This window comes from Saccopteryx leptura, chromosome 3, assembly GCF_036850995.1.
Source record: "Saccopteryx leptura isolate mSacLep1 chromosome 3, mSacLep1_pri_phased_curated, whole genome shotgun sequence".
Classification (NCBI taxonomy): Eukaryota; Metazoa; Chordata; class Mammalia; order Chiroptera; family Emballonuridae; genus Saccopteryx; species Saccopteryx leptura.
Window position 1 is genome coordinate 205095888 of NC_089505.1, and position 20913 is coordinate 205116800.

Below are 20913 nucleotides of genomic sequence, written 5' to 3' on the forward strand. Positions count from 1 at the left end.
GATGTTATTTGCTTGGAGTATTGTTTTCCAGCCTTTCACTATGAATTTGTTTTTATCCTCGTTACTTAGATGAGTTTCCTGTAGGCAGCATCCAGTTGGATTTTCTTTTTTAATCCATTCTGCTACTCTGTTTTTTTATTGGTGAGTTTAATCCGTTTACATTTAGTGTAATTATTGACGTTTGTGAGTTCCCTATTGCCATTTTATATCTTGCTTTCTGTTAGTTTTGTGTCTTGTTTGATCCTTCTCTTTCATTTTTTTATCTTTTGTTTTTATTTGGTTGTATTCCATACATCTTTCCACTGTTGATATCTTTTTTATCTCATGTGCTTCTGTGATGGTTTTTTCAATGGTGGTTACCTTTAAGTAATGAAAAGGGTTCCTACCCTGTTCATTGTAGCGCACTATTTTGTGAGTACTTTTGCACTCCATTGTCCTTTGCTACTGATAATCTCCATCCTCTCCCCGCCTTTCTTTTTGTTGTTGTCACAGTTTAAATTTGGTTTTATTGTGTTCTTCTTGGAGCTTTTACTTGTGGCTTTGTTTTTTTTTTTTTTTGTTCGTTGTATCTGATTGGAGAACCCCCTTTAGTAATTCTTGGAGTGGGGGTTTTCTGATGATAAATTCCCTCATCTTTTCTGTATCTGTGAATGTTTTTATTTCTCCTGCATATTTGAAGGATAGCTTTGATGTGTATAGTATACGTGGCTGAAAGTTCCTCTCTTTCAGGACTTTAAATATTGGGGTCCACTCTCTTCTAGCTGGTAGATTTTCTGCAGAGAAATCTGATGATAATCTAATGGGCCTTCCTTTATATGTTGTATTCTTCTTTTCCCTGGCTGCCTTGAGAATTTTTTCTTTGCCATTGCTTTGTGCCAATTTCATTATGATGTGCCTTGGAGTAGGTTTGTTGGGGTTAAGAAAACTCGGAGTTCTGTTTGCTTCATGAATTTGAGGCTTTAGTTCTTTCCACAGGCTTGGGAAGTTCTCATCTATTATTTGTTGGAGTATGTTCTCCATTCCATTTTCTCTCTCTTCTCCCTCTGATATACATATTATTTTTATGTTATTCTTTTTGATGCAGTCAGATAATTCTTGTAGGGTATCTCATTTTTTTTAATTTTTGAGTCTCTTTCTTCTTCTCTCTGTTGTGCCTCAAGTTGCTTGTCTTCTATTTCACAAATCCTCTCTTCTATCTGGCCTGTTCTATTAGCTAAGCTTATTACCTTATTTTTCAGCTCATGAGTTGAGTTTTTCATCTCTATTTGATTTGTTTTTATAGTTTCAATTTTCTTGGAAATATATTCTTTGTGTTCATTGAGTTGTTTTCTGAGCTCCCTAAATTGCCTTTCTGTGTTTTCTTGTATACTTCTGAGTATTTTTAGGATTTCTATCTTGAATTCTCTGTCATTTAGCTAAAAGGTTTCCAATCTATCAAATTTTTTCTCCATAGATTTTTCCTCATCTATCTGTGTTACCTCTCTTTCTTTTGTATCCATGATATTCAATTTTCTCTTCCTTAATGGCATCTGAGGGTGGTTTTATTGATAGTATTAATAAGACTTAATAAAGAATAAAAAGTTAGAAAATAAAAAATCGAAGTTTTTTTTCTTAAAAAAATTAATAATGAAATAAAGAAAAATAAAATAAAATTAAAATAAAAAAAAAGGAAATTATTCCCCCTCTCCTTTTTTCCTGTCCTCTCCTCTCCCCTCATTCTTGAGAAAAATCTTGTGGTGAACTGTGAATTATATTGTACTAAATAGAACTAACAATGCCTTAATGGATGGCCTGCATTGGGGAAAAGTAATAAAAGAAAAAAAAGAAAAAGAAAAGAGAAGGGGGTATGGACCCACAAGAAGCAAAGAAGGAAAAAATTTGGGTCAAGAATAAAATTATTTTCTTTTAGGTGTTGGTTGACTAAGGGTTATGATGAGAGGAATAAGAGGAAAACAGGAAAATGGGGGGACAAATTAAAAAATTACTATTGTATTTAGTGGAACAAGAACTAGATAAAATGGAGAGCCAGAGATGGGAGCACTGCTAGTGAGTTAAAAAGGTGAAGTAAAAACCCCCAAAATGCCACAAACATAAGTTTGAGTCCCAGATAAGATAATTTGTTCGTTATTGAGGTTTGAATGAGAAGAGATGTAAAGGAGAAAGGAAGAAACTAATATAGAGGGAGAAAAGAAAGAGAGAGAGAGAGAGAAAAAAAAGAGGGAACTACTAAAAGAAGAAAAAAGAGGAGAGAGAGAGAGTTAAGGGTTTTGGAGTGCAACCCTCATAGAGAGAAAGGAAGAGGAAGGAAAGATAATGGGAGATGTAACACTTATGTGTAGTGTAGTTGAAGGAGAGGAGAGAGTAAGACTGGCATAGAGTTAATCAACCAAATTGGAGGAGGAAAAAAAAATATCAAGAATGAAGATAAGAGAAACAAATGAACAATTATAATAAAATGGGATAGGGTATAAATTCTGCGGATTATTCTTGATTTTGAGAGGTTATCTTCTTGCTTTTTCTTTTCTCTCCCTCTTCCTGGTTGGTGACTCTGTACCCCGGGTTTTGCCCCTTTGGCACGCTCAGGTAGAGGTTTGCAGTTGATAAGTCTCTATGGCGATCTCATGTTTTGTGCTTCAGTCTCGTTGGCAGTCGAGGCTCATTAGCATTTATAGGCTCTGCCAGTGAGAGAGTCTGTGTTCCTGGAGCCTTTCTCTAGTCTAGGCATCCCCAAACTCTGGCCCGCGGGCCACATGCAGCCCCCTGAGGCCATTTATCCGGCCCCCCACCGCACTTCTGGAAGGGCCACCTCTTTCATTGGTGGTCAGTGTGAGGAGCACTGTATGTGGCAGCCCTCCAATGGTCTGAGGGACAGTGAACTGGCCCTCTGTGTAAAAAGTTTGGGGACCTCTGTTTTTTTCCTCAATTAGTAGCCTGATAATCCAGTTATGGAGTTGCTGCTTTCTCTGCCTGGATAGTAAGAGGCTCAAGGATCTGGCAACTCCCACTCTAATCCCACTCAGCACAGGGCTCTGGGTAAGGCTCAGTCAGTCAGAGCTGCTAGCATAATCAGGCGGGGCTTCCACCCACACAAAGACCTCTGGCTCTGCCACTCTGTCCAGTAACACGGGCGGGCGCCCACTCCCGGGGCGCTTGGAGGAAACTCTCGCTCACTATCTGCACGTGCAGACCAGGATATCAGGCCGGAAGTCTCATCCTCTGAGTGAAACCCCCGCCTGCACGGAAAAGTTCCAGCGTTGGAATTGGCTCTTGCTCCGTCTCCATGCGCGGCTTTTTCAAGGTGCTGGGGCGGCCCAAGATTCTGCTTTGGGCCCACACGAAGGCCTCTGACTCTGCCCCTCTGTGGGATAACACGGGTGCGCACTGCCGAGGCACTTGGAGGAATCTCTCGCTCACTATCTGTGCACGCAGACCAGAATATCAGGCCAGCCGCCTCACCCTCTGAGTGAAACCCCCACCCGCACGGAAAAGTTCCAGCATTGGAATTAGTTCTCACTCCCTCTCCGTGCACGGCTTTTTCAGGGCTCTGGGGTGTTCTGGAGATTCTGCTTTCGGCCCACACAAAGGCCTCTGACTCTCCCTCTCTGTAGGATAACATGGGCGCCCACTCCCGGGGCTTTGGAAGGAATCTCTCTCCCACTATATGCGCACGCCGACCAGGGGATCAAGGAAAATGGCTGCCCCACTTGTCTTTCTTTGGGTTTGGCGCGAGTGTTGGCTTGTATTGCCTGGATTGCCACAGGAACAGTTTTTCCTCGGCTTGAATCTCCATGCCACAGCCTGGTTCGGCCGTTTGTGCCGTGGCCTGGATCTATTCACCCCCTTTGCCCGCCTCAGTTTCTATATTCTCAGTTCCCAGTGAAAGCTGCCCTATTTAGGTTAGTGAGGAAGGCGGAGCATTTCTTACTCCCTATTTCCTTCGGTGTTTGGTTATATATTTAGCCAATTTTTCGCTCGACCATACCTTCGGGTGTATTGCGAAACATCTGGAGGCTCCAAGGATAGGTTTTTCTGTTTCTGGTTGAAGATCTTGTTGAGTTTTGGGGGAGATTTATCGGTATCGCTTCATACCCCGCCATTACTCTGACGTCATCTCATACTTTTCTGATAGAAAAGTAATAACTTTAAATGATCTCCAGTTCTCAGTATTTTCACATTCAAAAGGTACAAATATTCTTCCTTAAATTGTGCAGTACCATTTTTGGTTCCAATGAAGCTGGAAGGGCTCAGCTATGTCACCTGCCTTTCTTTCAATGGGTTTGTGTCCACTGGAAGTATAATGATCTGCAGTGACCCGGGGATATAATCCTCCAGAGGCCTTCAGCAAAGTAGCAAAACCACAGGGCTGGGTGTCTGAGTCTCTGGGTTCCACTTCCCATCCTCTCACTCTGCACTGCTTTGAGCACCATTCTGGGGACTGGAAGCTCCCTTCCCTCCCTTGTTACCATAACCCCAGACCTGCCTTGGTTCCAGTAACTCCTCTACTTTGCCTTCCTCCACACATTCCACTGCTATAACTTTCAAGAGTTATCTGGGGGGCAGGGGCATAGAAAAGGAGTGGCAGTAGAGAAGTCTCTTTTGCAAATAATACACTCTAAATAAATATAATTAATGAAACTCTAAAAATATATATGGGACTCTAACATACTGTGTACATACATATATACTTGAGCAATGCTGAATGAATAATTTTTGAGAGCCACCCAGATTAACCCTCCTAAGATCAAGGTGAAGGAGACTACTGTTTGGGAACACCCATCTTCCTTGATGTCAGGAGGAAACAATCATATCAGACCATGAAGTACAAAGTGTTTGTGGTGCATTCTAAAACACTCAAAACTAATTTCAGGTAATATATACTAACCTGAACAGGACTGATTGAAGGCCTTAATCCTTAAAAGTGCCCTCACAGGGAATGCTCCAACATGCCTCAGAGAGGAAAGATGCCAGCCTTGCCCTCCACACTATATTTTCAAGGAGTGTTTGACTGCCACAACCACCAGTTGGTCTTGATCAACAGAACCTACAGGGTACCAGGAACAACCTCAGTTAGATATAGTCAGAGGGGGATCACCAAGGCAATCCAGAATCCAGGGCATGTAGGGAAAAAGTGGGGATGTATGCATTCTTGATAATAATTCTGATTTGCATCTGATTAACTTCCAAAGCTGCCAGCCCTCCAGCCCTAGCCCTGTTCTCTCCTGCTGGCCTTGGGTTTGCTTGTTAACCAAACTGAATCTCTAACTGATGAACTACACAGAAAAATGTTTTAGGAACCTTTTCTTACTACTTGTCTACCAGCAAGGTAAGCATTATTTGCACTACTTTTCTGAGCAGGACACTGAGTCTCACAGAAGTTATAAAAGTTGCTCCAGTTACACAGTCGCTGAGTCACAAAGCTTTCCATTCAAAGCAGACTAGAGGTCATGGTGAGCAATGTGGGAATCTGACCAGAAAACCCCCTTTGCTGGGCCCCTCCCTGGCCACTGCCTTGCAGAGTGTCATTGCAGGACCTCATTTTCAGAATCTCTCATTCCTTCTTCATCTGTGAGCTTCTTGAGGGCAGGGAGAGCCCGTGCTCTTTATTGTTCTATTAACTAGGCCTATTACAATGATGCTCATGAAACATATGATGAATTAAATTAAGTGTATTCCAGAACCTTGCTAGTGTGTTGAAGTATCAGAGGCACCTGAGAGCTTGTCAGAAATGCAGAATCTGGGGTCCCAACCTAGACCTGCTGGGCCAGCATTTATATTTAACCAGGTCCCCAGGCAATCATGTGCACTGTATGGTTTGAGACACGATGGTTGGCAACTTCTATCTTCTTTAATTCACTTTTTCCCATACTAATGTAGAAGATAAACTCTCTCCTTTCTATTCTGAATCATAAAATGGAAACTACACATTGCTTTATGATCCAAAGATGTTCAAAGGGTCTCCAAGGGGAAACTTTCCCTAAGATCCTCAATCTCAAAGATTCAGGTAAGCAACAGTAGAGCTTTAGCTAAACACTAGATTATTATCATCAGATTTAAACCAGAATTACTCATAGTTAAGTACCCCATTAGCATCTGGATTACTCCAGTGACAATTCAGCTCATTTTCCACATCTATTTATTGAGCATCTATTATACACAAGGCCTCACAGGAAGAGATGCTATGGGAATGTGAAGGTGGAAGTCTTTGACCTCCCATCTTTGCTATAAGCAGAATGAAGATCGAGAACATGCTAATCGAACATTGTTGTAAGCAAATAATGCATCAAGTATCTTTTCCACTATTTAAATGTAAAACTCAATAAGGTGCTTCTATGATTCAGCCAATTAAATTACTGGCATAAAGCAGCCAATAATACTGAGTCACTGGGCTATTTTCAACACCTCTCAATCTGACCTCTCTTGGGAAAGAGATGTCTCTGTGTGCATGGGGTCAGCATGGGACAATCTGTGTTTAGATCACAATGGAAAACTGATTTTTCATGTAAAGAACAAAATACATATTTGATTTAAAAATTAAGAAAAAAGACTTAGCCCTTTGAATTCTTAAGGTTCAAAAGCAAGACTGAAAAAAAGTTAACATATAGAGATGGTAATATAAAAAGGTATATGTGTGCATTATCTTAACCTGAAAAAATCATTAATTTTGAATTTGAAACCTAAAAACAAGAGCCATCTCTAAAGATTTCCAAGAGTGAAAAAATATTTTTTTTAAAAAAGATCAATTCAACTTCATAACAATATACATTAGGTGATGCGGGCCATTTTTTTTTTTACCATTTTTATTACTTTTTATCATTTTCATTCTTAAACAGTCAGGAATGGGAAAAAGGAGCCCATACTGTTAAAAGGACCAAATAAGCTTCAAAACAGTTGTTATTTTCTACATAAAGGTGAATTTTTTTTTTTTTTTTAAGCAAGAGAAAGAGAGAGACAGGGAGAGAGATGAGAAGCATCAATTCATGGTTGTGGCACCTTAGTTGTTTATTGATTGCTTTCCTGTATGTGCACGGATGGAGGGGTGAGTGCAAGGAGGGGGGGCTCCAGCAGAGCAAGTGACCCCTTACTCAAGCCAGCAACCTTGGGCTTCAAGCCAGTGACTTGTGGGCTCAAGCCAGTCACCATGGACTCATGTCTATATTATCCCATGCTCAAGTTGGCGAACCCGTGCTCAAGCTGGTGAGCTCATACACAAGCCAGTGACCTCAATCTCAAGGTTTCAAACCTGCGTCCTCAGCGTCCCAGGCTGATGGCTCTATCCATTGTGCCACTGCCTGGTCAAGCCAAAGGTGAATTCTTTAGTCACCATTTGAACACTCTTCTATCAGGAAATGTTTTCATCACAGTAATTAGTAAAGCCTTACCTGGTTCTTTTGTTGGCTTAACACTTTGGGGGGTAACATTTTATTAGTAATATATTTCCTCCATAATGTATTTCCTTCTCTTACCTCCATGGTCCTCACTATGAGGAGTAGTGAGAATAACAATATTTCCACATTTGCACACAGTGGGACAGATCAGCAAATAAAGGCACCCATTTCCAAGAAGAAGATAGCTAAAAGCAGCACACTTAAAATTCTTTTAATCCATATCTCTCTATGAGATAGAAGACAATTATTGAGTGTCTTTCTTTATGTTGAACATTCTATTTTTAACCCTTTGAGTAGTATGAATGTTCATGTACATCCTCGGGCCTCCCAACCATCCAGAGTATGATCGAAATAAAAAATTTTATTTTAAAAATGTGTAAGGCAACATTAAAAAAAGGCAAATGTATGTTCTTTTTGTTTCCATAAGTTGGTTATCAAACAAACATAATTTTAAGTTAATAAAATTCTACCTGGAACTAATTTCATTTTTTGAAAAAAATACTCCCAGGGGTCAGTGAGCATGAAAAAAAACCTCACTACTCAAAGGGTTAACTAAGTCTTTAAGTAGACTGCTGAGATATGTCAATACTTCTATGGGCCCTGGTTTAGCTATGCATTGAATCACTCTTTTTGGGGGGGCTTTTGCAAATCAGAATGACTTTTCTAAACATTATACTTATTCCAGAGTTATTTAAAAATATGCTTCAGGGTTATTTGGGACAATCTTTTTCTGTAAGGAAATCTTAGTGGTAGAAAGAGAGCCTCTCAAGGAGGACATCTATTTCAATGCAAGCCGGGATTAATTGGTCAATTCACTGGTCAGGGACTAAATCAGAATGAGACACACAGAGGTGGGCAGCTGAACTTTGCCAGGAACTACTTTAGAGCTAATTATCTGGTAAGTCCAAAGTAGATATACCCTCCTATTAAAAAAAAAAAAAGTTGGGCCCTTGCTATTTGGCTCAGTGGATAGAACATTTGCCCAGGTAGGGACTGCCCCGGTTTGATCCCTGGTCAGGACACACATGAGAAGCGACCATCTACTTCCCCCCCCGCCGCTTCCCCATTTCCCCCTCTTCACCTCTCACAGCCAGTGGCTTCACTGACTCAGCCTTGGCTGGCCTCAAGCACTGAGGATTCCAGCATCAGCCCCACCCCAGTTTGAGGAGCATGCAGGAGTCTATCTCTAGTCCTCTCACTTGAAAAAAAAAGTTGGGGGACTTAATAATTAAAAATGACCAGTTCTTCTCTAATTAAGTTAATTTAAGAACTGCTCAGTATTTTACCTGTAAAGAAATAGGCCAATCAATTTAATGAATTTGGGGCCAGATACCAAAGCTGCAGGTGCAAAGACCAAACACGCAGAACCCTGGCCTTCAGGATCCCTTCTAACGACTGTTGAACTCTAGGGCTTCTTAACTTGCAAATTAAAAGCCTTACTTAGGGGTACAATCTTGGGAGTTTTTCGACTTTCTGGAAGTGTATGTTTAGTTTTAAGCTTTTCATCTTGATTAATCAACACTGGCTACTAATTATTTATAAATCACAGATCTGAAAACAAACTGTCTTACCTTGAGCAGTTAAAGAGCGGCAGGCAGAGGATGGGGCTAAGTTTTCATTTAGCCCCTTGGTACTGTCCCTACCCCCTGGTTATCGAACCCGCGCCGTTCTTTAGAAAGGTCAAAGGTGAGCCTCCCTCCTCGCTGCGGAAGGGGGTACACCTCCCAACAAACGACACGGTGGCATCCAACCTAGGGTGCTTTGGTGGCAAGGTGACGCCGGAAGCCTAGCTACGAGCCCTCTAAGCGACCAGGGAACCGACTCGGCACCCAACCCGGCCCGGAACCAGTTCCGACAAAAGGACTTTGAGAAGCTGCGGGCCTGAGGTGCTTACTCCCCACTCTTTGGGGATAACCGGCTCTCCACGCTTCGCGAGGGAGCGTGATGTGGCTCAGTGAGCCAATGAGTCATGATCAAGGCTGCTACCCGGCGCACGGCCGCCATCCACCCCGACGGTACGCCTTAGCACCCCCAAATCCTGAGGTTCGGGGTGCCTTGTTCCTAGCCTCCCACGGCGACACGCACAAGAAGGTCACCAGCACCGCCGCTGCTGCAGAACTAGATGTTCGGGCGGCGGGATCCAGCGCTGGAGGGGGGGGGGGGGCACCTCCCTTGGCCCCTGACTCCGTGCCCAGCCTCCCTCCCCACCAGCTCGTCCACTGGAGAGCAGGTGGCTGAGTCCCGAGCACATGTCCTCCCGCCCTACGTCCCCCGCGATCCTGGGTGCGGCCCCTTACCTCGGAACGGGCCAGGTGGATGGGCCGGGGAGATGCGCCTCCTCGCCGCCGCGGTCGCAGGGCCTCTGAACTGTGCGGCCACCAATCCCCGGGCGCCGCGGCGCAGGTCCCTTGGCTCCTGCTGGTGGAGAGGCAGGCTGTTCTCCCTGCTGGTGGAGAGGCAGGCTGTTCTCGCGGCAAACTCTTCCGCACGCAGAGCTGGCTGCGAGTCGCTGCCACCGCCTCTTCCTCTCTCCCCCTTCTCCTCTTCTTCTCCTCCTCCCCTCTCCTCCTCCCTCTTCCTCTCTCTCCTCCTCCCTTTCCTCCACCTCCTTCCCTCGGCTTCCGCGGCTGCCACGGGATCCTGGCTGCCATCTAGCCTAACATACTCCCTGTGCTCCGATTGACAGACGTTTCCAGATCCCAGCTTCCCCGCGGCGTAGACTCCGCATTCCCTACGACCTCTCTGACTTCGCGAGGCTTCCCGGGATACGCCGCAGGTTCCGGCTTGGGGCTCGGGGTCGGACTGGACTCTGGGTATCGAGGTGGGATGGAGGTGTGTGCTTAGAGATGAGTTCAGCAGAGAAGAGAGGCAAGGGGAGCGAAGGGGATGCGGGGCTGCCAACCGAGGTGCTGTTCTTGTCTCTGGGAATAGCAAGGAATCTTCCTTCTCTGCCTAGTGCAAACCCTCATCTGGCCCGCTGCCACCCTGCTGTCTGTGCGAGGGGCTCCACTCTGCCTCTCTCCCGTCCCCCTCGGCTCTCCTTTCCATTGCAAGAAATGTTCCACTAACCTACATATTTTTCCAAACATACGTGACCTTTTTTTCCCCTTCTGTGGGAGGAGACAGGTGAGAATCCAAGAAGAGGAGAAGCAGGATCTTTGCACGCTGAGAAAACAGGTAAGCTTTCGCCAAGACTCCAGCAAACACCGAAGAGAGATGCACAAAAATAGTTCCAAGAGCCAGGAGCTGCAGTTTGATATTATGTGGGGCTCTGAGACAAAGTCCGGTGAACAGGTGAGATCTTGCTCCCCACTGAGATCTGGAACCGTGATCGACTGTGTTCGCCCTAGATCGTGGACTTCCCTTCACGCCTGGTGGAATTCTCTTCGTGGAGGCGCCTGAGGAGAAGCCCAAAAGAGGGGAGAGGTCTCCTGCTTCCAGGAAGTCACTTCTTCTCTGACCTCACATAGCTAGTGTCTGGCACTGCGTTCTGCGCCCAGCAGTCCTTTTGGGGTGTTCCTGAGTCCCTGTTCTTGCAAGGAGCCCTTTAAAGCACAGCTCTGCCCGCTCGTTCAGTTTTTTTCTAACATTCGTTTTGGTGTCGAGTAGGAAGGGCCTTTCCTCTGAACACCGAGGGGAGTGGGCAATGAACTGGGGGTTGTCCCCAATCCGTGCCAGGTCCGTTGATTTATCTTTTTCCACTTCCAGTTCATGACAGATCCTCTCTCACTCAGACCCGACCAAGAGCGCCTAATTTGGGTGGCATGCAACTCCACACCGTTAATGAGATAGCAGCGCTCACACAGAACTCTCTTTACCCCTTGTAAAGTAGGTCATTCTCTTTATTTCCCACTTGTATTATTTTTGTCTAAGTCTCCTGAAGAAATAATCAGCTGCAGAGAGGTTTGCACATCCTTGAGAGAAACTGATCTTAGGCTTGCTTCTGGCTGGGAGAGCTTTACAAGAAAGAGGAAGAGGCCTTTGGCAGTCTGATTTTGAAGTCTATCCCTTTCCAAAAGGAGAAAAAAAATTGGATGTATTTTCTTTTGCTTCATTTCTCTACCCACTCCTTTTCCTTCAGGCAAGTTGGTTCCACCCTGCCCTTAAAGGGTGGTCATGACTAATAGCTGCTAAAGGATAAAGTTGTGTGCTTTTAACTAGATTTAATGCAGAATTTAAAGCCACCTCTCTTCCTTACTTTGAAACAGGTTCCAGTTCCCTCCTTACTTTTGGGAATGAGTTGAATAATCGTTAAATGATCTTCTAGGAAACAAATGGTCTACAATATTGACACCTCAAATAATTCTGCAGTAAAACAAGTATTTTTGCTATGATCTGTTTTTACCTGTGACCCCGTTAGATATCTTATTAATAAGGTGATCATTCGTCCTCCTTTAGGGAGAATAGTCCTTTTGTAAGTTCTGTCCTCCCTTGAAAAGTGTTCTTCTACATGTCCTCCTTTTTGATATTGGAAGATTAATCTGTAAATGTCCATATTTGATCGATGCAGAGTCGATTCATTGCATGTGATGTGACATATTTGTATTTGACATGACAATTTGTCCAGGATCAGTACAGTGCGGCAAGACACAATTATGAGATGCATGTACTCCTCACGGGGGACCTTGAGAGAGCTTATGATATACCGAGCATGCAAATGGCTTTGTGTACTTCTTACTGAAACACGACCCAGCACATATGACATTGTAGACTTATGATTATTTCTTTCTCAGTGAATATTCAATCATAGACAAAGTAAGCACAATTAACGTTTTATTAATTCATTATCTATTTAACTCCAAATACATATAATTTTATTTACAAATACTTTCCCGAAATTCAAGTTTTAAAGTGAAAATTAACCTCAAACCATGTCTATTAATAACACATTTTGATTAAATAGTTCATAAAACAGATGTTTTTTAATTAGAAAATGATAAATACACCTGAATATCACTCCAAGTTAGTGGTTTTGTTTGATATTTGGTTTTGTTACTTTAGCTTCAGGAAAATTCATCTACCATGATGTAACATTTTCAGTTCCTAATGTACTTGCATCGTTCGTGTAGCTCTATTTTTAATTTTAAATTTCATTTAAGTGATGGAAAAATCAAAAAAGAAAAAATGCCATTTCAACAATAAATTGAAAAAGGAATTTCTATTCCTTATATCAAAGAAAGATACCATTGGTTTCTGCAATATTTGCAGCAGAGAATTTTGTATTGCAGTTGGGGGCAGAGCAGCGATAATGAAACACTTGGTCACCAACAAACATAAGAAATCATTAGATGCATCAGCTTCCAGTCATAAAGTAACAACTTTTTTAAAAACATATTATTCTGAACATGAAAAATAGTTGGCTGCAATGGAGGGAACATTTGCATTTCATACCATAATTCACAATCAAAGTTGCCATAGTGTGGATTGTTCAACTAAATTATTGAAAAAGTTTCACAATGCAAAATTTTCATGTGCCAGGACAAAATGCGAGGCTATTTTGAAATCAGTATTTAAAAATTATTGTGACAAAATACTTACAGAGGACTTGGAAACTGCAGCATTTGTAATGATTTTATCTGATGCATCAAATCATAATGAAATTAAATGTATCCAATAATAGTAAGATATTTTAATGTTACCAAGGGCATTCAAGTAAAAATTTTAAATTTAGAATCCATTGAGGGTGAAACATCTGAAATTTTGTTAAACCATCTATACAGAGTGGTTAATAAATGAAAACAATTTGAAATCCAAAGTTGTTGCACTAACAGCTGATAATACAAATAGAAATTATGGTGGGCAAAGATGCAAAGGGGTGAATAATGTATATGTAAAATTACAACAGTTACTCCAAAAGAAAATACTAGGAACAGGTTGTAATGCACATATTTTGTCAAATGCACTCAACACAGTGTCATGTGCCATGCCAATTGATGTAGAAGTAATAATAACTGCTATTTGCATTTTAGTTGTTTCGTGTTGCTACTTTAAAACAATTTTGTGAAGAAGCAAATGTTGAATACAAAAAACTTTTAGAATATTAAAAAGTTAGATGGCTTGCTCTAACACATGCTATAGAGCATGTTCTACAGTTATTTGAGCTTCTTCGTTCATATTTTTTAAGTTTAGACAAATGGCCTAAAATCCTGGAATCATTTTTCAATAAAAAATATCTGAGCTATTAATGTATTTTGTACATAATTAAGCATCTATTTTTCACAAAACGATTCAAAAGATTGAAGGTGAACACATTTCAGCTATGGAAGTTAGTCTTATTTTGAATGACTTTATCCTTCAATATAAATCTCATTTTGAAGAAAAATTTCTTTTTTTAATTATAAAGAGAAAATTGTCAGACTTAGAGGAATCAAATCGGGCATAACAGGAAAGTTTATCAAAGGAGTGCAGAATTTTTACCAGACATGTTTTCAATATATCAAAGAATGGTCTGAAACAAATATCATGGGAAATAACAGTTTTCAATGGTGTTTTTTTTACTTTATCGCAAGTATATTGGACAGATATTGAATCTTGTCTTGAGTTTTTATCTAAAGAAATTCCAGCCATCAAAATAGATGACAATTGTCTCTTTGAAGAAATTAGAAGACTGAATGTATATTTAAATTCTGAAAAATTAATTAATACAATGGGAAAATGAACATGTCAAAATTGATAAAAGATGGGTGGAAATATTCAGCCATTTCAAAAATGAACATATCCCATGTGAAAATTTATTTATTCTTGTTCAATTTACATTGTGCTGCCCTGGAACTAATGCAGCAATTGAAAGAGTTTTTTCAATTGCTAATGATTTTTGGACAAATGAGAAATTGAGATTAAATGTTGATACACTAGCTGCAGCACTTGCTGTAAAATTCAATATGAAGGATATTTCTTGTTCAGATATTTCCAATATATTGCTACAAGATGATATATTGACAAAAAACATCCATTCAATGGAAAAGTACTCATTTAAATAATATTATCTAAATGAGTACTTTTTTCTTACAGTTATTAAAAATTAATAGGCATGTAAGCATAATAACTATAAAATATTAAAAATGTTTTTATTATGCATTTATCATAATATAGTGTATTATTGCAATAAATAAAATGTTTCTTTTATTTACAATATTGTTTTCTTCAGTTTATTTTTGTCCTCCTTTTCATTGTAAAAAAGTTGGTCATCTTATTATTAACTGTGTGCTTTCTGCCTTTTAATCACTTGATTGCAATGTATGACTTTTTTTTCGTGTATTGCTGGATCTGGTTTGCTAATATTCTGTTGAAAATTTTAGCATCTATGTTCATCAGGGATATTGGCCTAGAGTTTTGTTTCTTTGTAATGTCTTTAACTGGTTTTGGAATGAGGGTCATGCTTGCCTCATGAAAGGAGGTTGGAAGTATTCCCTGCTCTTGAATTTTTTGAAATAGCTTGAGAAAGATAGGTGTTAGTTCTTCTTTGAATATTTGGTAAAATTTACCTGTGAAGCCTAGGTCTAGGACTTTTGTTTGTTGGGAGTTTTTTGATGTGTTTCGATCTCATTTGTTGTAATTGGTCTGTTTAGATATTCTGATTCTTTCAGATTGAGTTTTGGAAGATTGTATGTTTCTAGGAATTTATCCATTTCATATAGATTCTCCAATTATTTGGCATATGAATCTTCATAGTATTTTCTTACAATCCTTTGTATTTCTGCAGTGTCAGTTGTTACTTCTCCACTTTCATTTTAATTTTATTTATTTGAGTCTTCTCTCTTTCTTGATGAGTCTGGTTAAAACTTTGTCAGTCTTGTTTACCTTTTCAAAGAACTAGCTCTTGGTTTCATTGATATTTTGTATTTTTTTTTTTAGCCTCTATGTCATTTATGTCTGCTCTGATCTTTATTATTACCTCCCGATTACTTCCTCTGGAATTTATTTGTTGTTCTTTTTCTAGTTTTTTTTAGATGAAGGGTCAAGTTGTTTATTTAAGCTTTTTCTTGTTTCTTAAGGTATGCCTGAAATGCTATCAACTTCCCTCTCAGGACTGCTTTCACTGTCTCATAAAGTTTGAGTTGTTTTATGTTCATTTTCATTTGTTTCAAGAAAATTTTTTATTTCTTTTTTTATCTCATTGTTAAGCCATTCATTATTCAATAACATGCTATTTAGCCTCTAATTATTTGAATGTTTTTCTTTTTTTCTTTTGCTTTCTTTTTTTTTATTAGTTTTACTAGAGTGACATCAATAAATCAGGGTACATATGTTCAAAGAAAACATGTTCAGGTTACCTTGTCGATCAATTATGTTGCATACCCATCACCCAAAGTCAGATTGTCCTCCATCACCTTCTATCTAGTTTTCTTTGTGCCCCTCCCCCTCCCCCTTCTCCTCTCCCCCACCTGTAACCACCACACTCTTGTCAATGTCTCTTAGTCTCCTTTTTAAGTTCCACCAACGTATGGAATAATGCATTTCTTGTTTTTCTCTGATGTACTTATTTCACTCCGTATCATGTTATCAAGATCCCACCATTTTGTTATAAATGATCCGATGTCATCATTTCTAATGGCTGAGTAGTATTCCATAGTGTATATGTGCCACATCTTCTTTATCCAGTCTTCTATTGAAGGGCTTTTTGGTTGTTTGCATGTCTTGGCCACTGTGAACAATGCTGCAATGAACATGGAGCTGCATGTGTCTTTACATATCAATGTTTTTGAGTTTTTGGGGTATTACCCAGTAGAGGGATTGCTGGGTCAGAAGGTAGTTCTATTTTCAGTTTGTTGAGGAACCACCATACTTTCTTCCATAATGGTTGCACTAGTTTACAGTCCCACCAACAGTGAATGAGGGTTCCTTTTTCTCCACAGCATCTCCAACATTTGCTATTATCTGTCTTGTTAATAATAGCTAATCTAACAGGTGTGAGGTGGTATCTCATTGCAGTTTTGATTTGCATTTCTCTAATAACTAATGAAGATGAGCATCTCTTCATATATCTGTTGGCCCTTTGTATTTCTTCCTGGGAGAAGTGTCTGTTCATGTCCTCTTACCATTTTTTATTTGATTGTTAGTTTGTTTGTTGTTGAGTTTTATGAGTTCTTTATATATTTTGGATATTAGGCCCTTATCTGAGCTGTTGTTTGAAAATATCATTTCCCATTTAGTTGGCTGTCTATTTTGTTGTCAGCTTCTCTTGCTGAGCAAAAACTTCTTAGTTTGATGTAGTCCCATTCGTTTATTTTTTCCTTCACTTCCCTTGCCTTTGGAGACAAATTCATAAAATGCTCTTTAAAACCAAGGTCCAGGCCCTGGCAAGTTGGTTCAATGGTAGAGCGTCAGCCTGGCATGTAGAAATCCCGGGTTCGATTCCCGGCCAGGGCACACAGGAGGAGCGCCCATCTGCTTCTCCACCCCTCCCCCTCTCCTTCCTCTCTCTCTCTCTCTTCCCCTCCCACAGCGAGGCTCAATTGGAGCAAAGATGGCCTGGGCGCTGGGGATGGCTCCTTGGCCTCTGCCCAGGTGCTAGAGTGGCTCTGGTTGCGACAGAGTGAAGCCCCGGAGGGGCAGAGCATTGCCCCCTGGTGGGCAGAGCGTCGCCCCCTGGTGGGCATGCCGGGTGGATCCTGGTTGGGTGCATGCAGGAGTCTGTCTGACTATCTCTCCCCGTTTCCAGCTTCAGAAAAATATAAAATAAATAAATAAATAAATAAATAAATAAAACCAAGCTCCATGAGTTTAGAACCTATATCTTCTTCTATGTACTTTATTGCTTCAGGTCTTATATTAAGGTCTTTGATCCATTTTGAATTAATTTTAGTACAAGGGGACAAACTGTAGTTGAGTTTTATTCTTTTGCATGTAGCTTTCCAGTTTTCCCAGCACCATTTGTTGAAGAGGCTTTCTTTTCTCCATTGTGTGTTCTTGGCCCCTTTACCAAAAATTATTTGACCATATATATGTGGCTTTATTTCTGGACTTTCTATTCTGTTCCATTGGTCTGAGTGTCTATTTTTCTGCCAATACCATGCTGTTTTGATTGTTGTGGCTCTATAATATAGTTTAAAGTCAGGTATTGTAATGCCCCCAGCTTCATTCTTTTTCTTTAGGATTGCTTTGGTTATTCGGGGTTTTCTATAGTTCCATATAAATCTGATAATTTTTTGTTAAAAAATTTATTTCTTAAAAAATGTAATTGGAATTTTGATGGGAATTGCATTAAATTTGTATATTGCTTTGGGTAATATGGCCATGTTGATTATATTTATTCTTCCTATCCAAGAACAAGGAATATTCTTTTATCTCATTGTATCTTTTTCAATTTCCCTTAACAATGCTTTGTAGTTTTCATTATATAGGTTCTTTACATTCTTTGTTATGTTTCTTCCCAGGTATTTTATTTTTTTTGTTGCAATCGTGAAGGGGATTACTTCTTTGAGTTCGTTCTCAAATGTTTCATTGTTGGCATATAGAAAGGCTGTGGACTTTTGTATGTTAATTTTATATCCTGCGACCTTACAATATTGGCTTATTGTTTCTAGTAGTCTTTTTGTAGATTCTTTGGGGTTTTCGATGTATAGGATCATGTCATCTGCAAAAAGTGATATCTTTACTTTTCGTTTCCGATATGGATGCCTTTTATTTCTTTGTCTTGTCTGATTGCTCTGGCTACAACCTCTAGCACTACATTAAATAAGAGTGGAGAGAGTGGACTGCCTGTCTTGGTCCTGATTTAAAGGGGAAAGCCTTCAGTTTTGTGCCATTTAATATGATGTTGGCTGATGGTTTATCATATATGGCCTTTATCATGTTGAAATATTTTCCTTCTATACCCATTTTGTTGAGAGTCTTATACATAAAGTTGTGTTGTATTTTATCGAATGCCTTTTCTGCATCTATTGATAAGATCATGTGGTTTTTGTTCTTTGTTTTGTTGATATGCTGTATTACGTTAACGGTTTTACGTATGTTGAACCATCCTTAAGATTCTGGGATGAATCCCACTTGATCATGATGTATTATTTTTTTAAATGTGTTGTTGTATTCGATTTGCTAGTATTTTGTTTAGAGGTATTGGTCTGTAGTTTTCTTTTTTTGAGCTGTCCTTGCCAGGTTTTGGTATGAGGGTTATGTTGGCCTCATAAAATGTGTTTGGAAGTATTGCTTCTTCTTCAATTTTTTGGAAGACTTTCAGTAGAATAAGAACCAAGTCTTCTTTAAATGTTTGATAGAATTCACTAGTATAACCATCTGGGCCTGGACTTTTATTTTGGGGGAGGTTTTTAATAGTTTTTTGTATTTCCTCCTTACTAATTGGTCTGTTTAGGCTTTCTGCTTCTTCTTGACTCAGTCTAAGAAGGTTGTATTGTTCTAGGAATTTATCCATTTCTTCTAGATTGCGGAATTTAGTGGCATAAATTTTTTCATAGTATTCTACAATAATTCTTTGTATATCTATGATATCCGTGGTGATTTCTCCTTGTTCATTTTGGATTTTGTTTATATGAGTTCTTTCTCTTTTTTCTTCAGTAAGTCTTGCCAAGGGTTTGTCAATTTTGTTTCTCTTTTCAAAGAACCAGTTCCTTGTAGTATTAATTTTTTTCTATATTTTTCTGTACTCTATTTCATTTATTTCTGCTCTGACTTTTATTGTCTTCTTTCTTTGGCTGGTTTTGGGTTGTCTTTGTTCTCCTTTTTCCAGTTCCTTAAGGTGTGAAGTTAAGTGGTTCACTTGGGCTCTCTCTTGTTTGTTCATAAAGGCCTAAAGTGATATGAACTTCCCTCTTATCACTGCTTTTGCTGCATCCCAGAGATTCTGATATATCATACTGTCATTTTCATTTGTCTGTATATATCATTTGATCTCTGCACTTATTTCTTCTTTGATCCATTCATTTTTTAAAAGTATGTTGTTTAGTTTCCACATTTTTGTGTTTTTTTTCCCTCATTTTTGCAGTTGAATTCTAGTCTCAATGCTTAATGATCAGAAAATATGCTTGGTACATCTTCTATTTTTTTTTGAATTTTCTGATGTTATTTTTGTGGCCCAACATATAGTCAATGCTTGAGAATGATTCATGTACACTAGAGAAAAATGTATACTCTGTCACTTTGGGATAAAATGTCTTGTAGATGTCAATCATATCCAGGTGCTCTAGTGTTTTGTTTAAGGCCAATATATCTTTATTGATTCTCTCTTTAGATGAATAGTCTAGAGCCATCATCGGTGTATTGCGGTCTCCAAGTGTGATTGTATTTTTGTCAGTTTTTGTTTTAAGGTCAATAAGTAGCTGTCTTATATATTTTGGTGCTCCTTGGTTTGGTGCATATATATTAATAATTGTTATGTTTTCTTGATTCAGTGTCCCCTTAATTATTATGAAATGACCATTTTTTCTCTGAGTACTTTTGCTGTCTTGTAGTCAGCATTATCAGATATGAGTATTGCTACACCTGCTTTTTTTTGGATGTTATTTGCTTAAGTATTGTTTTTCAGCCTTTCACTTTGAATTTGTTTTTATTCTTGTTGCTTAGATGAGTTTCTTGTAGGCAGCATACAGTTGGATTTTTTTTAATCCATTCTGCTACTCTGAGCCTTTTTATTGGTGAGTTTAATCCATTTACATTTAGTGTAATTATTGATACTTGTGGGTTCCCTGTTGCCATTTTATACATTGCTTTCTGTCAGTTTTGTGTCTTGTTTGATTTTTCTCTTTGTTTTTCTATCCTTTGTTTTTGTTTGGTTGTAATCTATATTTCTTTCCTCTGTTGCTATCTTTTTAAATCATGTGCTTCTGTGGTTGTTTTATCAAGGGTGTTTACCATTAAATAATGAAAAGGGTTCTACTTTGTTCATTGTAATGCACTATCTTGTGAGTACTTCTGTACTCCCTTGTCCTTTGCTACTGTTAATTTCCATCCTCTCCCCTTTTTCTTGTTTTTGTTGTCATAGTTTATATTTGGTTTTATTGTTTTCTTGGTGGAACTTTTACTTGTGGTTTTGTTTTGTTTTGTTCTTTGTATCTGGTTGGAAAACTCCCTTCAGTAATTCTTGGAGTGGGAGTTTTCTGATGATAAATTCCCTCATCTTTTCTGTATCTGTGAATGTTTTTTTATTTTTCCTTCATATTTGAAGGATAGCTTTGATGGGTATAGTATTTTTGGCTGAAAGTTCCTCTTTTTCGGATCTTTAAATATTGGGGTCCATTCTCTTCTAGGTTGTAGATTTTCTGTTGAGAAATCTGATGATATTCTAATGAGCCTTCCTTTATATGTTGTATTCTTCTTTTCCCTGGCTGCCTTGAGAATTTTTTCTTTGTTGCTGGTTTGTGCCAATTTCATTATGATGTGCCTTGGAGTAGGTTTGTTGGCATTAAGTAAACTTGGTGTTCTGTTTGCTTCTTGAATTTGAGGCTTTAGATCTTTCCACAGGCTTGGGAAGTTCTCATCTATTATTTGTTTCAATATATTCTTCATTCCATTTTCTCACTCTTCTCCCTCTGATATATCTATTATTCTCATGTTATTCTTTTTGAAGGAGTCA

At 39.3% G+C, this 20913-nt stretch overlaps 1 protein-coding gene across 4 annotated transcripts in view; it reads right to left on the minus strand.

Moving 5' to 3' along the window:
* The window catches only part of NPAS2 (neuronal PAS domain protein 2), a 288952-nt gene extending 278869 nt beyond the window's left edge, over positions 1-10083 (minus strand). For all 4 annotated transcript variants that reach the window (XM_066377218.1, XM_066377217.1, XM_066377215.1 and 1 more), the window contains exon 1: positions 9683-10083. The gene's annotated coding sequence lies outside the window, so the exon portion shown is untranslated. The remainder of the gene's footprint in view (positions 1-9682) is intronic.
* Positions 10084-20913: the final 10830 nt, after the last annotated feature.